Genomic DNA, 9,163 nt, shown 5'->3' with positions numbered 1-9,163 from the left:
AAAACATTGCACGGATTACTTAATTTCACCTGTGAGGGAGGTGAGGGAGCAGCATCCTAGGGAAGCCAGGAGAAGTAGCAAGGGATGCTTTGTCTCAGGGTGCTCAGGCAGTGGTGCACATGCAGTTGGTGCTGCATTGCCCCTGTTCAAAACCGTGTGGCACAAAGCCAGGACCTGTGGCTGTGTACGGTAATGCTCAGGACCACGATGCTGCTGTTCCTGGCTCCCCCACCACTGATGAGCAATGCAAGGCGATCGGTGCCTGCCTACAAGTGGTCCACCGAAACCGCTGGCTAATTCGAGAAACCTGCATTGAAACCAGGGTAGGATAGGAAACCGAGCGATCTCCCAGCAGCTACAACTGGCAAAGATCTCCAGCTCTGTGCAGCTGGACAACACAACCCGCAAATGCTGTGCAGTGGCATTTGTTCAGCCCTGAGTCATAGACAGACGGATGCCACCGGATGAATCACCAGCAGCGCTTTCTGCAGCACCTAATGAGGTAGCTCATCCAAACGCTGATCAGGCCCAAGTCTCTCTAGTTTCGGAGATTCGATGAGGCACTGCCTCGGCTGCTGTTTCACGGGTGAAATTATGAGTTTTGGAAGAGGGGCCTGCAGCAAGCAACCAGGATTTTGCTCGCAGCAGCAAACTTCAGTTGGCGCACCCTTGGGCTATCTTCTGTGTGCCGTTAAGCTATAAAAGCCATTAAGCTATAAAATTTCAGCACTGATGAAATGCAAGAGAAATAACAACTTATTAACTTAATAACAGAGAACTTTAAGGCAAATTAACAAAACCACTTTATAAAGCAACTCATTCTGTTCAGTCCACTGCTGCAGAAGGTCATTAAGCCCAACACTGTAGGAAAATCATTTCAATCTATAATGGTTGAAAGGACAAACGTTAAGCGAAAGATAATCACAAATTAGCATTCAGGACATCGGCTGAGCATTGCAGGTGTTGAGGGAAGGTGGGTCCTCCCTGCAAAGTGACTGGAAAAAATGTGTTTTTTCCTGGCAGAGGGGATGGTGGATATGGGGTGGGTATGGGCAGAGATACTTGTCCTTTCCCCTCGCTGAGAAGGAAAGGCTGAAAGTGAACTTGAATAACTAGTGATAGGATCAGAGGGAATGGCCTCAAGTTGTGCCAGGGGAGGCTCAGGTTGGCAATGAGGAGACATTTCTGCTCAGAAAGAGCAGTCAGGCACTGGGACGGGTTGCCCAGGGAGGTGGTGGAGTCACCGTCCCTGGTGGTGTTCGAGGAAAGGTTGGACGTGGTGCCTGGGGACACGGTTCAGTGGGTGGTGGTGGTGGTAGGGGATGGTTGGACCAGGTGATCTTGAAGCTCTTCCCCAACCCTGAAGGTTTCCTGGCTCTGTGTGGAGCCCACCTCAGGGCCAGCCCCCAGCCCCACCCCATGACGAGGCCCCGCCCCCATCGCGATTCAAGCCCCGCCCCTCACGGCCCCGCCCCTCCCTCATCCCCACCCCAGCGGTCCCTCCCTCCCCCCCCCCCCTCCCTCCCTGCGCAGGCGCAGTGCGCTCCGCAGCCAAGTGCCCCCTCGCGGCCCCTCCCCGCCCTCCACCAAGATGGCGGCCGCGCTCCGCCGGGCGAGGCGGCGGCGAGCGCGGAGCCCGCGGGGAAGCGGCGGCGGCGGCGGCGGCACCGGCACCACCCCCGGCGGCCACAACCGCAGCCACGGCCGCGGCGGGAGGCGCTGACAGGTGCGGGTGGCACCGGCGGGTGCTCGGGCTGAGCCGCAGGTACCCCGGAGTGGGCGGGCGGAGGGGTGGGGGAAGCTTCCACGGGCTGAGCGGCGCCGCCCCTGCCCGAGCTGCGCCATCGGGAGCTGCCCTCCGACAGCGAGCCGTTAGCCGGGGCAGCCGGCGGGGCCATGGCGGTGAGTGCCGACGACCCCTCGGGGGACAAACTTTCCGCTTGCCTCCCCTCCCACCACCCCCTTTTTCCATCGCCCGGAGGGAGGCGGCGGCTGCCGGCAGCGCGGTGCTGTGTGTGTGTGTGGGGGGGGTGCCGGGAGTTGCGGGTTTTTTTTTGCCCCAAAATGTGTGGGGTGCTCCCCGGGCTGGGTCCCCGCACACCCCCGAGCTCCTTCCTTCCCCCGAGGGTGGTGGTGAAACCCCACGGAAAGTTGGCGTTGTCTCGCCGGCAGCCGGGCGGCGAAAGCAAAATCGAAACTTTGCGGCGGGTTTCGGGCTGCGCGGAGAAATAGGGAAAAACAACACGGGGGGGGGGCTCGGAAATTGCCTTAACCTCCTCAAATCATCTTCGTGAGGCGGTTTGTTCGCTGCCCGGCACGGCAGGTGTTGCTCCCGAGCATCTCGCGTCGCCGCCTCATTCCTGCAAAACCATCTTCACTTTGACAATTTACCTCTAATTAACCAAACGCAAACCTGGCCATATAGCTCATAAATCGCCACCCAGCCTCGCGGATTTCTTGCCGTCGAGGATTTGGTAGCGTTGCTCCCAGCCTCGAGCTTCTGAGCTCTCAGCCGGGAAGAAGCTGTTGTGTTGTTATGGCAATGGGCAACTTTGGCTTCGTGCAGCCTTGGCTATTACACAGAAACGTCGCCGTGGCCATGATGTGGATCCGCACGCATTTATGTGCCCTGTCGTGAAATATTGTGGATCGCAGCCCTCAAAACTGACACGCTGTAATCAATTAAATGTGTTTTTCCACCTTTCTTCCTAAGGAGCTAGGCTTAAGCAGTCGTGAAGTTGGACCATGTGAGGAATGGAGAAGTAGTGAGCTTTCAGGTGGGCAGAAGGCTGGGCACGCTGGAGGTAGCTGAGTGTGTATGGTACTCGAGGTTGCAAATTGGGGAGGGTTCTTACTAGCTGGCATTCCTACTAAGTGTTGGAATTGAGTTTGGAAAGAATCAGTTACGTGGGGACCATCAGGCACTGATTTTGGGTGATGAAGCCTCAGTTGAGAGAGTTCTGTCCTCAGAAAGGCCAGCGCTCAGCAGTGAGTTGCTCAGGTCACTTGGTCAGGATGAGAGCGTCCTGCTTCGAGCAGACTCCTGCACTGACTCCTCTAGGTGATAGTGTTAACCCAAATCGGCTGAGTGCCTCAGGATTTTCAAAGCAGGTGGAGACCTGAGGCTTTTTTGCTGTATGACAAACTCTAGGTGTAAGAGTTGCTTGAGGCTCTGGTCACTTTGTACAGTGCTGAAGTTACCAGATTTCAATCCTAGTGGTGTTTCTACCATTTTCAGACTTGGAGTTTCCACTGCTTTGTGGACTTAACTCAAAGGCTTTTTATTTTTATAGGTAATAATGTAATGGAGCTGCAGAAACTTGAGTTATGATTCAGACTAATAACTCATTTGCTTTGGGCTGTGAGTTCTGTGGATCTTGGTGCTTCTGTTTGTTATTCTTTGCCTTGTGGCCATTTAATTTAGCTTGAATTTGGACCTACATCAGCTAACTCAGTGTTATGATGATGATGATTGTTCTGGCTCAGGATACCTAATGGAGATCCTTCCTAATTGTTATTGCAACTTTAACTACTTCACCGAACGTGCTTCTGCAGTTTTCTGTGTTAGCACTTATTGGGAAGCAAAACCCTTCAGGCCTGACTTCAGGAGAGGTACAATTTTTCAGCTCGGTCAATACTTTTTCCTAAATGGTTATACCATCTAAATGCTCTTAGGCAACTAGCTCATTTAACTTGCTGGCAGGTCACTTCTGAAATAGTGCGTGCTATTGTAAATGTCTTGGTCTTGAGAAATATTGAGCGCTTGGAGGTACGAGGTGCTGGTGTTCTGCTTGTCCATTGATACCTCTGTCAAAGTGGCAGATCCTATAATCTAACCCCATTCCCCATCCCAGTGTGGGTGGGTGGAACTGGCAAAGATGCAGCCTGCTCATTCCCCAGCAGACAGGTGCTGGAGAGGACAGTTTTTGTGATGCTGCAGGCCTGCTTCCTAGGCAGCCAGTGATGTTTGGCGGTGGTGCCTTGTGGAACCCGAGGAATTCTCATCTCCCCTCCAGCATCTCTGTACCTTTTATTGACCTCCAGCCTCTAATCGTTCAGAGATTTCCAGTTCAATCTCTGCTGAAATGTCTACAGGTAACGTGTCATGTTTCATTGGTGTATTTCCATGATCTAAAATACAAATTGGATTTTCTCAGTTATATCTGTCAATAACACCTCTATATTTTATCATCCACTTCTTTAAGACTATTGACCTGGGGAAATTCCCAGGCAATTTGTAGCAAGATTCAACTCATGTGCAGTTTATGGTGCAGGAGTTGAACCGAGCCTTTGCTTTTCCTGTAAGACCATATCTAGCAAAAATAGATTTGACTTGGACTGTGTCAACTCTTTAGCTTAACTAAAAGATAGTGCTTGTATCTCAGGGAAGAGATAATAGTTTGGAATGCGTACACTGCTGCTTTTTCTGTACAGTAAACACAAACAATGTTTATTTTGCTTGTGGGGCCAATGTTTCCTGAGCTACAGAGACGAGCATTTTTGCTTGTATTTTGCCATCATACAGTAAACTTTGAGCTTCCTTAATGCCCGTGTTCACTGGATGTTAGTACAGAAACACTACTAACATTTTTCTGGTCTATCCTTAAAGTTTCATGGTTTTGTGTATGTTCGGTGGTATTTTGGATTGTCATCCTGGGGGGCCGCATTTTGTAAGGCTGACGGGGTAGAAGGATGCTTAGAAAGTGCCTGTAACACCTAATAGCACCGCATGTTTCTGGCAGGTTGTCATCTTTAATTGTTCCAGTCAATCTACATTTAGTTTCAGGTTGGACAAATATTTTTCAAGTCTGACCCACGCCCCCAAGATCTGGTCCTGTTCCAGCTGTGCTTCCTTCGTGTACTCTTGAGCCTGTAACCAGCGAAAAGCTGAAGACTTTTTTGATAAGCTGTCATAGATGGCTTTAACAAAATGTAAATGGAAATAGAATTTGCTATGACGTTTTGTCAATAGTGAAATATTATTTGTAGCTAGTGTTTTCATGCTGGATGACTGAGTAAAGGATTGTGTTATTACTTTTCATGGATAAATTGGTATAGAATGTTTTTCTGTTTACTGTTACAGAACTTCAGGAATGGAATATCCATGTGCTTTCCAAACCCTCTACTAAAATTTTAATGGCACATTCCTTGGCAGTATCTTCACAGTGCCTCTCAAATGGAGTCAGACTGGACAAACTTCACCCTCTTTGTTTGTGGTCCCCAAGAAACTTTGGCTTTTTTGGGATGCTTGGCCCTGTAATTGTACTACTCCACAGTCAGAACATCACCAAAGTTAACACTGGTACTTTGTCTTTCAGTTTGGTATCTTGTGTGCCAAACACAGTCCCAGCAGGAGCTGGGGCAGTAGTTAAACAGGAGTGCAGGGTATGTTGATATTTTTACCCTGCCCCTGCTCAACTTTCCTTCCAGAACTGTTTTGAAGCACTTAAGACAAAATTAAAGAGTTGCAAACCATCATTTATAGGTAATGGAAAAATTATTTAACTTGATTACTTTGGGCATAAAGAACTGTCAAAACATCTTCAAGTTTTCAATCCCAGTTTAACCAGTAAACATCATTCTTACAGGCCATTAGTAAGAGAGAAGACAGGCACTTTCTAAGATATGATAGATCTCTTCTGCTTTCCAAAAACACTAAAACAAGTCCTTCTACTTCCTGGCAGCATATGGGCTTCTGTAATGTAGTGTCAAAAAAAAACAACAACTGTTTCACAGCTGTGAAAAATCACAAAACTGAACCGATACACTCCATGATTGCAAATAACTACGTATCAAAGCCTGGGAAATGCTGTCTGCAGGGCAAGTGACAAGGTCCAGAAAGATTTATGCTGTGGATGGTAACTTGCTTCTGTTACAGGGGGGAAAAGGAGTGTGTGGCACAGCAATGCTAACTTTACCTTCTGCGTGACGGTTCTTTTTGAATGCGCTTTGATTTTTATCCATTGGTTGCATTTAGAACCATGAAGCTCAATTCTTAATGCTGTTTGATCCTGAATAACTCCAGATGAAAATGAACTTCACGGATCCAGAACTTATTTTTGTTTGCTTTACTTTACAGTAGATGTAAAAGGTATGATTTATGTATGTAAATACTTCTGTGTAAATGCTATCGAGTTTCCCCCAAAGTGCAAATCCAGTTTCTGTGGTAATTAAAGCCCAAGCTGTACTTAATATAAGATCCTACAAGCGTGAGCTACTGCCAAGCTCCTGTTTTCCTCTAGCTGATGTAGTATACTCAATACTGTATCTTACTCTACGGATTACAAAATAAATCCCTGTTCTCCAACTTGCAGACTGTAAGGTTTTGTTGTTCAGTGTTTGTTGTTCCTTTAACTGGAGAAACTGCATCTACTAGGTGACCTGACTGAAGGAAACTGAGACACAAGCCACAGAAACATCAGGGAGATAAGCCTTGTTTTGGAGCTGCGGGCACCTTGTAGGTGGTGGCAGTGAATCAAGTTGTAATGCACGTGCAAAAAAAGTTTGCCTGTAGCTGAAAACTAAACTGTAAGCAAAAATTGAACGTCTGTACCAGCATAAGGCAACCCAAAACAAAACCAGGTGACTTGCAAGGTCTTGGCAATGGGAGAGGGATGGGCTGGTAACGATTCATTGATATTTTAGTATATCTGTTTAGGGGACTTCCTGCACTAGGAGTAAATACAAGCTGCAAGAGTTACCCAATCCTATAGAATCTGTTGAAAAGTAAACAGAGAAGACCATGCTTTCAGAGCACTCTCTCTTCACCCACTTAGTCTGGTGCGAAGACATTGAAACAAAGTCCTGAGGAGTGAGGACTGAAAGAAGCCGCAGAAGTGAGTAGTGACAGCTGACAGCGCTTAGTCCTAGATGAGGCTGGAATAATGTCTAGTTTTGTGGGTTTGTTTTTGTTAATGGATTGTCAGCCATTCAGTGTTGCAACTCCACATGGACAGTAGGAAGCCAAGAACTGCTTTGTCCTCTGAATGGTTGGGCAATCAAACTGGTAGGTCCCATGGGGTTTTGGGGGGCTAAACTTTCCTCGGAGGGTGAGGTGGGGCTTGGGAGCAGGGAGTGCTGGCATCATCTGAGAAACAAGCTCTTCTTTTGGTGGTCTTCATCTTCAGTAGTTGCACACAGTTCTCTATTGGAGAACTTTTCATGAATTGCACATTTAATTGTCAAGAGTCGCATTCAGCTTGAGGTGTATTGAGCTTGGAGCACCCTGCTTTAGTTTTGTGGCATGCAAGTAGCTGTCTCAGCACTGTTGTGGCTGAGTTTAATCCTGGGGAAGTGAAGCACCTGCCAGGGTGGCTGCCCATGGACTTTCTCATATCGTTGCCAGTAGCTTCACAAGTGCTATATATTGATGCTGCAACAAGCAGTTCCTCTCTGCCTGCTTATTCCTGTGCTCGGCATGCATTTGCATCTATTTGTAGTGAAATGGATCAGGCAACTGACCTACCTTAAAACAGAGCCACTTCTTGAAGAGTAACAAACCGGAGGATAGCTTTGATTCACTGTACTCTTGGCCAGTTGCTTGTAGCGGTGCAAGTGGGAGCTGCTGGTGTTATTGAGCAGAACTGACTTAGAGCGGTCAGTCCTCATAAAAGAACATCTTTCAGATGCACTTGTTAAGGCTCAACACCCTTTTTTGATGTATTCTTACTTTTAAGAAGTAGTTTCCACGTGCCTGACTTGGCTTGTCGTGCCCTGTGTTATTATCCTGTTCCTTACGGAAGCAGAGACCTGCAGGTTTTCCAAAAAAAAAAAATCAGTGCACGCTTATTTTAAATTATTAGAGCTGTGGCCTCTGATCCCATGTCATCTTGTGTTTGGATAGCATGGTTTTCATTTTTTCAGAACAAGCAGGAAAAAGCTGTTTCGTAAGAGTTCTTTAAAAACTGCTGCTTGTTGTTCTTGAGTTGTGCCCTCGTTGCAGCTCCAAGACTGGCAGCTGTCTCTGCAATCAATTCGTCTCACTGACCACTCACCTCGCCTTAGTGAAAGGAAACGTGTGATTTTAGTTTGCCTTAAAGGAACTATATGAAAACTTATTTGAAAACTTGGCCTCGCTGCTCATAGCTACCAGAAAAAGGGAGTCGATAACAAATGAGGAAGTAGCTTGGTTCTTGGCATGGAGCACGCTTGTTTTCTCAAAAAATAAGCATGTACTTAACCATTACTTTTGCCTTCGTTTCTGTTTAACTGGGAAAGGCCGAGATGTTTTTGAACCCATCTGATCTTCAGAAAATAAACCGAAGGAAATCCAGTCCTGGCAGAATCTTAGGAGAACCTAATTTAGCTGCTTTAGAAGTAAAACTAGGAGAGTTCAAAGAAGTTTTTGAGAAGAGTAGTGTAAAGCTAAAAAAAACAGCCACGTAGTTTAGACCGGCGTACCATAAGTAAAGTTGAACTGCATTCGATTTCTTTGAACTGTGTAGTATATTTTCTGCACAGCTTACAGCCTCGTTCCTTTTTGAGAATCCTTCCCAAGAATATCTGAGAGGCAGCTGATCCTGCAAGACAGAGGAGGCCATGCTCCAGCTCACAAGCGAGGTGCAACAGGGAATCTGGTAAAGCCAAGTCTGCACTCTGGTGCTGACAATTCACTTGTTGATTTAAAATGTGTGCTATCAAATTAGCTCTGAGTATAAGGAACAGATTAATTTCCTGATTTGTGATACAGCTGTGCTTATCCCTTCCCAGAAGTTACACAACCAGTTTCAGCTTCTTTTTCTTTTGAGAAAGGAGGGACAAATTGTTGGAAAGTACTGAATTCTCCTTCTGCAGTAACTTCGTGTCATGTGTAGTTCGTCCAGATACCGGCTGTGGATGGTTTAATAAGAATGTAATAATTGTAACATTTGAACCCAGAATGTGGTGCTTTTGGGTAGTCTCCGTTGCATTGCTTTTGATACATCCAATCAAGCATTTCATAATCCAAGTGCCAGACTAAGTGAGAAGTGGTAAGTGTTCACGAACATCTTGTCCCTTTCCAGGTGACTGATTTATCAGTGTCTAGCTCTTCCCTAGGTAGTCCTCACCTTCAAAAGTTTAGTTTTCTACATTAGCTGCTAATAAGAGCTGAGCCTGTTTGGCTCAGGTTCAAAAGCTGCTAGCTCATAAATAGAAATGCATTAAACTTGAACAGCTGGAGTGT

General features: G+C 46.9%; 1 protein-coding gene across 3 annotated transcripts in view; it reads left to right on the top strand.

Moving 5' to 3' along the window:
• The first annotated feature begins 1,568 nt into the window (after positions 1 to 1,568).
• Positions 1,569 to 9,163, top strand: part of FNDC3A (fibronectin type III domain containing 3A) — a 113,153-nt gene continuing 105,558 nt past the window's right edge. Inside the window, exon 1 of one of the 3 annotated variants that reach the window (XM_082767591.1) lies at positions 1,569 to 1,726. The gene's annotated coding sequence lies outside the window, so the exon portion shown is untranslated. The other 2 variants (XM_082767589.1, XM_082767590.1) reach the window with 2 other exon arrangements.

The sequence above is a fragment of the Aythya marila genome (assembly GCF_965140915.1).
Source record: "Aythya marila genome assembly, chromosome: 1".
Taxonomy (NCBI): domain Eukaryota; kingdom Metazoa; phylum Chordata; class Aves; order Anseriformes; family Anatidae; genus Aythya; species Aythya marila.
Note: the sequence above shows the minus strand (reverse complement) of the source record. Positions and strands in the feature narration are given on the sequence as shown.